Raw genomic sequence first — 6,000 nt, forward strand, 5'->3', positions numbered from 1 at the left:
ACCCCATAGATGGCAGCCCACCAGGCTCCCCCCGTCCCTGGGATTCTCCAGGCAAGAACACCAGAGTGGGTTGCCATTTCCTTCTCCAATGCATGAAAGTGAAAAGTGAAAGTGAAGTCACTTAGTTGTGTCCTTGTTCAAGTTATAAACTCCAAGAAACTTGCAGCAAATGCCTGGAAATAAACCTCAGCACTGTCAGCCCTGAAGAGCTGCCCAGGCTGACGTCAGGGACAGTTACCATGCTCATATTACTAAAAAACTTACTCTCTGGGGACTTCCCTGGTGGTCCAGTGGTTAGGAATCTTCCTTCCAATGCAGGGGGCCCAGGTTCCCTCCCTGGTTGGGGAACTAGAATCCCATATGCCATGGGGCAACTTAGCCCATGCACCACAGCCACTGAGCCCGCGTGCCACAACCTAAGACCCAAAGCAGCCAAATAAATAAATATTTTTAAAATGGCCACACTTGGTTTCCTGCAGCATAGCAACTTCAGTGTTCTTGCCTGGAGAATCCCCATGGATGGAGGAGCCTGGTGGGCTGCAGTCCATGGGGTCACAAAGAATCAGACATGACTGAGCGACTAAGCACACTCACTTGGTTTAAAAAAAAGAAACTAACTTTCCCACAACCAACTTGTTTCAAGGCTGGGACTATCTTTCTACTCCACACTCTTTCCTTCCCAAAGTAAGCCTCAGTTTAAACAGATAAATGAAAACAGATAAAACTCAAAGAAACCTAAGGCTCTGGGCCAGAATCAAAATGGAGCTCCATGTGCTCACTCCGGCAGCACATGTACTAAAAAGATGCTCCCCGTTTCTGTGCCTGAGTCTTCTCACGAAGAATGTGACCAGGCTGGTGAGTTCCCAGGTCTAACTGCAAGGCTAGGATCAACTCATTTTGCTACTTTGTCCCTTGGCCTCCATCCTATGGTTTTACAGACTCCCTTTCTGAAGGGAGTCATAGAACTTAGGTCTCAGATCCTCCCAAATTGCCCCCTCCATCCTTCCCCTAAACACATGTCTGAAGTTCACGCTCCGAGCCAGTACCTCTCCAGCTGAAAAAAAAAAAAATCACCGTTATAGACACTGTCATGTGCACTGAACCATCTGAGGAGTTCATTAATGCAAATTCTGATTCAGCAGGTCTGGGGTGGGGCCTGGGATTCTGCATTTCTAAGAAGCGCCTGAGTGATGTCAGTGCTGCTGGTTGCACTGAGTAAAACCACAGACCAGTGAGTGGATCTCAAGCCGGACTGCATATTAGAATTACCTGAGGAGCTTTTTAACCTCCTTTCCTAAGAATGGAGTGGCACTTCGAAAGCTCCACAGGTGATTCTGATGTGCAGCCACGTTGGCGACCCACTAGAGTATGCTGCCACTCAGGCGAGGTAAACCTTTACATGTATGTTTCTTATCTTGTCCTGTTAGATCCTGGTGACCCTCCTTCCCCAGACGAGGACACTGAGACCCAGAGATTCTTCCTAATTTGCCCAAAGGCAGTCTAGTAAGCATTGTGTGTGAAAGCTAGTAAATGCTAGTGCCAGGAGTCGAACCTGGGTCTTTACAAACTTTTTGTTTGTTTTCTTTACAGTTTATTGAGATATAATTGACACATAGCACTGTATAAGTTTAGGACTTCCCAGGTGGCTCAGAGGTAAAGAATCTGCCTGCTAATGCAGGAGATGCAGGTTCAGTCCCTGGGTCTGGAAGATCCCCTGGAGGAGGAAATGGCAACCCACTCCAGGCAACCCAATCTCTGTCCATGGGATTTCTCCAACCTGGGAAATCCCATGGACACAGGAGCCTGGTGGGCTACAGTCCATGGGGTTGCAAAGAGTCGGACACAACTGAGCACGCATGCCCTGTATAAATTTAAAATGTATGATAAAGTGACTTATGAATACATACATTGTGAGATGATTACCATGCTAAGTTTATTAACATGCATCATTTCCTATAGATACAAATTTAAAAAAAAAAAATGTTTTTTCCTTGAGAGAACTCTTAGGATCTACTCTCTTAACAACTTTCAAATTTTGCGACTCTGAATCCCACAGGCAATGTCCTAGTTTCTGCATCTGTTTAGTGAGGGCATGAGCAAAATGAGTCAAAGCGCAAGGACCTACTTTCTCCAGGTGCTAAGATGACCTGATGGCTCATCACTGCACTCCCTCAGGTGGGGTCTGAATCCTCGGCTGGCTGCCTCTCCTGGTGAGAGTTCTGTAGGACTTCACCCTCTGGGAACTCCTCAAGGCCCATAGCCACAGTCTCAGTGACAACGTCCTCTATTTTACAAATGAGGCCCAGAGACGCACAAGATGTTCCCAAAGTCACACAGCAAGTATTTAGCGGAGCTCCAATTACAACTTTGGAGCATTTAAGGAGGGAGGACTTTGGGGCAGTCCTGGCTGGGGTCTGTGTGTGTTCCTCAAAGAGAAGGCCCCCTAGGAAGGCACAGGGGCTCTGTGACCTGCTAGCCTTGCCTCTGGCCCTCAGCCCCACCCTTATGTGGGCAAGGCCAGGCCTGAGGGCGGTGGCCCCAGACAGAACTGTGTGTGCTATCTGGACATATCTGGAGCTCCCTGGATGAGACCTTGCAGTGGCTGGTTTGGTAAAGCTCCCAGGGGCAGCTGGTCTTCCTCCCTCCCGCAGCCACCCCAGCACAGCACCCCACCCCCACCCAGTGTGACCCCAGAGCTGGAGCCCTGGCCCCTTAACCCTGCCTTCCGCCTTTGGAAGCCACACCTTGTTGCTCATCCCACACCAGCCCCAGCCCTGCCCTGGCTGCCCGGAAATTGACCTTTGCCCTGAGGAGGAGGTGACAGAAGAGGAACTTTCCCTAGAGAGCAAACACCAGATGGGGTCCTCGGGTTGCATCTCGGAGGCCAGAACCCTCAGTCTTCTGTGCCATAGTCCCCACCCCTGCACCCACTTGCACCCTGCAGTACAAGACCTGGGCTGGTGGGCATGTCGGGCCGATAAAGGGAAAGTCTGAGGAAGTGGGGGAGTCCTGGGCATCCTGACCCTGGAAGGAGCTATCTCTGTATTAGAGCGACTACAACCCTGGATCTTAAAAGTAGTAATAACAACAGGCTAGCCCTGTTGTCCAGGCATCCCTGGTACCAGGCTAGACACCAGATACTAACTCTGTCCTTCCCTTTTACAGAGGAGGAAACTGAGGCCCAGAGGATTGAGTGATCTCACCTAGGTGGTCACTGGACAGGCTGGAATGCAAACCAGGGGCCACAACTCTGTGCCCGAGATGTAGGAGTGGGATGAGCCACACCCAACTCTCAGTGAGATCCTGGAGTGGGATGTCTCTATCACTAATGTGTCTCTACATCAACCCCCTTTGTGGGCTGATGGTATTTTCTAAAGATGGTCACCATAATATCTCCCCTCCCACATGGTCTTCCTAAAGATAAAGATAATTCCTAAAACTTCCTCTCATCTAAAGGTGGGGCCTATGGAACGAGCCAGTGACTGTAGTCAAAGTGGTGTTATAGGAATTCCAAAGCCGAGTCCTAGAAAAGATAATAAGGCATAAGGCTTCCACCTGGTTCCCTTGGATACTCGCACTTGGAACCCAGCCGCCATGCTATAAGGAAGCCCAGGCCACATGGAAGGGTCACAGGTAGGTGTTCCAGCAGCAGTCCCAGCTGACAGCCAGCATCAATTGCCAGATAAGTGTGTAAGAAAACTTCTAGATAACTCCAGGCCCAGCCACGGCCTCACTGCAAATCTGTGAGAAATCCTGAGCAAGAACTGCCATAGTTGAGCCAGCAGGCCCCCAGAGCCCTGAGAGATGACAATGCTTGGGGTGATTTAAGACGTAGTGTAGATTACTGGACACGCTCCATCCTCACCCTGCTTACACACACCTGAGGCCAGCCAGGGCCTCCGACACAGGTGGTGCTGCTTCAAGTCAGTCTAATCCACAGGCCATAGGTGCACGTGGACACACACACCCTCCTATCAGCCCTTTTTAGAGAAATGGAGGCTTCCCAACTGTGCACAGAGAAGTCTCTATCAGGGCAAGAAAAGACTTCAACATTTTGTAGTAACAGCCCTGTATTGTGTGTGGATCAAAGACAGACTATAGAATCCACCGTGATGGACAGTTGGCCTTAAACAACTGACCTCTATGCTCTCCTAATTCCTGACATTAAAAAAAAAAGCTTTATTGAGATATAATTCACATGCTATAATATTCACCTCTTTAAAGTATACAAGTCAATGGTTTTGAATATATCTACAGATATGTAACCATCACTATAATTTTATAATTTTTAACTAATTAGCCTGAGCCAGGTCTTAGTTGCAGCACTCAGGATCTTTGATTTTCTTTGTGGCATGTGGGGTCCTTAGTTGAAGCACAGGAATTCTTATTTGTGGGATCTAGTTCCCTGACCAGGGATGGAACCTGGGGCCCCCTGCACGCGAGTGCAGAGGCTTAGCCACTGGACTACCAGGGAAGTTCCCTTTGTACTTCTCATACAGCAGTATGATTGCCCGGGCCATGGTCTTGCCTCTGAGAGGTGAGCACCCTAAGGGAAGGGCTCTCAGCTTGGATTCACCACCATCCATCCCAGCGCCTGGCTCTTCTGCTCTGGAGCGAGGAGAGGAGAGGGACGCTAGGGGTCAGATCAATCAGGAAAGGCTTCCTGGAGGAAGAGGGGCTGCAGCTGGCTCTAAGAATGACTCTGGATTGGTTTGCCCCACAGCTGGGCTGAGGGCTTTGAGGACTTTTAGGTGGAAGACAGGAGAGAGTTTGTAGGAAAGAAGGATGGATGGGGGAGCAAGCAGGCAGAGAACAAAGCTCAGAGCCCTGGGGCTGTTTAACAGCCGCCCTCTAAGGCTGCAAAGTGCCAGTGACTCAGAAGTGGAGGGAGGCTCGCTGGCTGCAACGTGAGTCTCCCAGTTAACCCTCGCCTGCCTGGAATGGAAAACTCACAACCCAAGTGCTCCGGGTTAACTCCAGTCCCTGAGCCCCGGCGCCAAGGGCTTTGGACGTGGACTTGAGGTCCGGAGACCTGTCCTCCACAGTTTGGTTAAATGAGGCTCCTATCTGGAGCACTGGACTAGGGAGAGGGGCGGGGGAGCAGGCACGGAAATACTGTCGAGTGACCTGTAGGTCGAAATCGGTGCCTCTTATAGGGAAAGAGGGCCGCCGCCGAAGGATGGACTGGGCGCCAGGCTCTCAGGGGCCCGCCTAGTCGCCCTCCCGCTGCCTAGTTCCAGGCACCGTTCGAACTGTCTTTATCCCATTGTCTCTGTCAGAGAAATACGTATGTGTGGTATGTGTCATCTTCCCAGTTCCTGACGGCGACAAGAAAACGCCGAGCTCTTTTACTAAGAAAAAAAGAAAAAAGGGGAGGAGTGGAGAGAAAACGCGGCGATCCCAGTGCTGTCAGTACAGTCCAGAACCAAACCCCGTGGTGCATCCCCCGAGGGCGCAGCGTTGAGTCCAACAGCTCTTGGGGTCGAGGCAGCAGGCGGCGCCCTACGGCCCCGCAGGCCCGGGCAGAGCCCACCCTTGGACCCGGGAGCACAGTGCAGGCAACTCGGAGGTGGTGCCCGCAGCTCGGACTAGGCCGGCCTGGGGCGAGTGCGAGCCACCTTGCGTTCCGATCCGCGGAGTTCCAGCGGGCAACGTTAGGACCCTCGGATCCCCGCCTCGAACCCACGGGGCCCCGAGGCGCTGGGAGCCCCGAGCACCAGGGCGCGCCAGCCGCAGGGTCCGAACCACCGGCGGCGGGCGGGACAGCGCCCCCGCTCCGCCCGTGGGAGCGCTCGCCCCTCCAGGAAGCGCCCGCCTCGCCTCCCATTTCCCGCCCCACGCCCGCCCCCCTCCTCGGCCGAGGGAGGAGCCCGAGCGGCAGCCAACGCCGCCGCCGCCCGCCCGCCCGGCCCGGGAGGAGGACCGGACCGCTAGCGGCTGGGAGCCCACGCGAGCTGGCCATGGCCGCAGGGGCAGCGCCCTGAGCCCGTCCCGCGCCCG

Source organism: Budorcas taxicolor, chromosome 18, assembly GCF_023091745.1.
Source record: "Budorcas taxicolor isolate Tak-1 chromosome 18, Takin1.1, whole genome shotgun sequence".
Taxonomy (NCBI): domain Eukaryota; kingdom Metazoa; phylum Chordata; class Mammalia; order Artiodactyla; family Bovidae; genus Budorcas; species Budorcas taxicolor.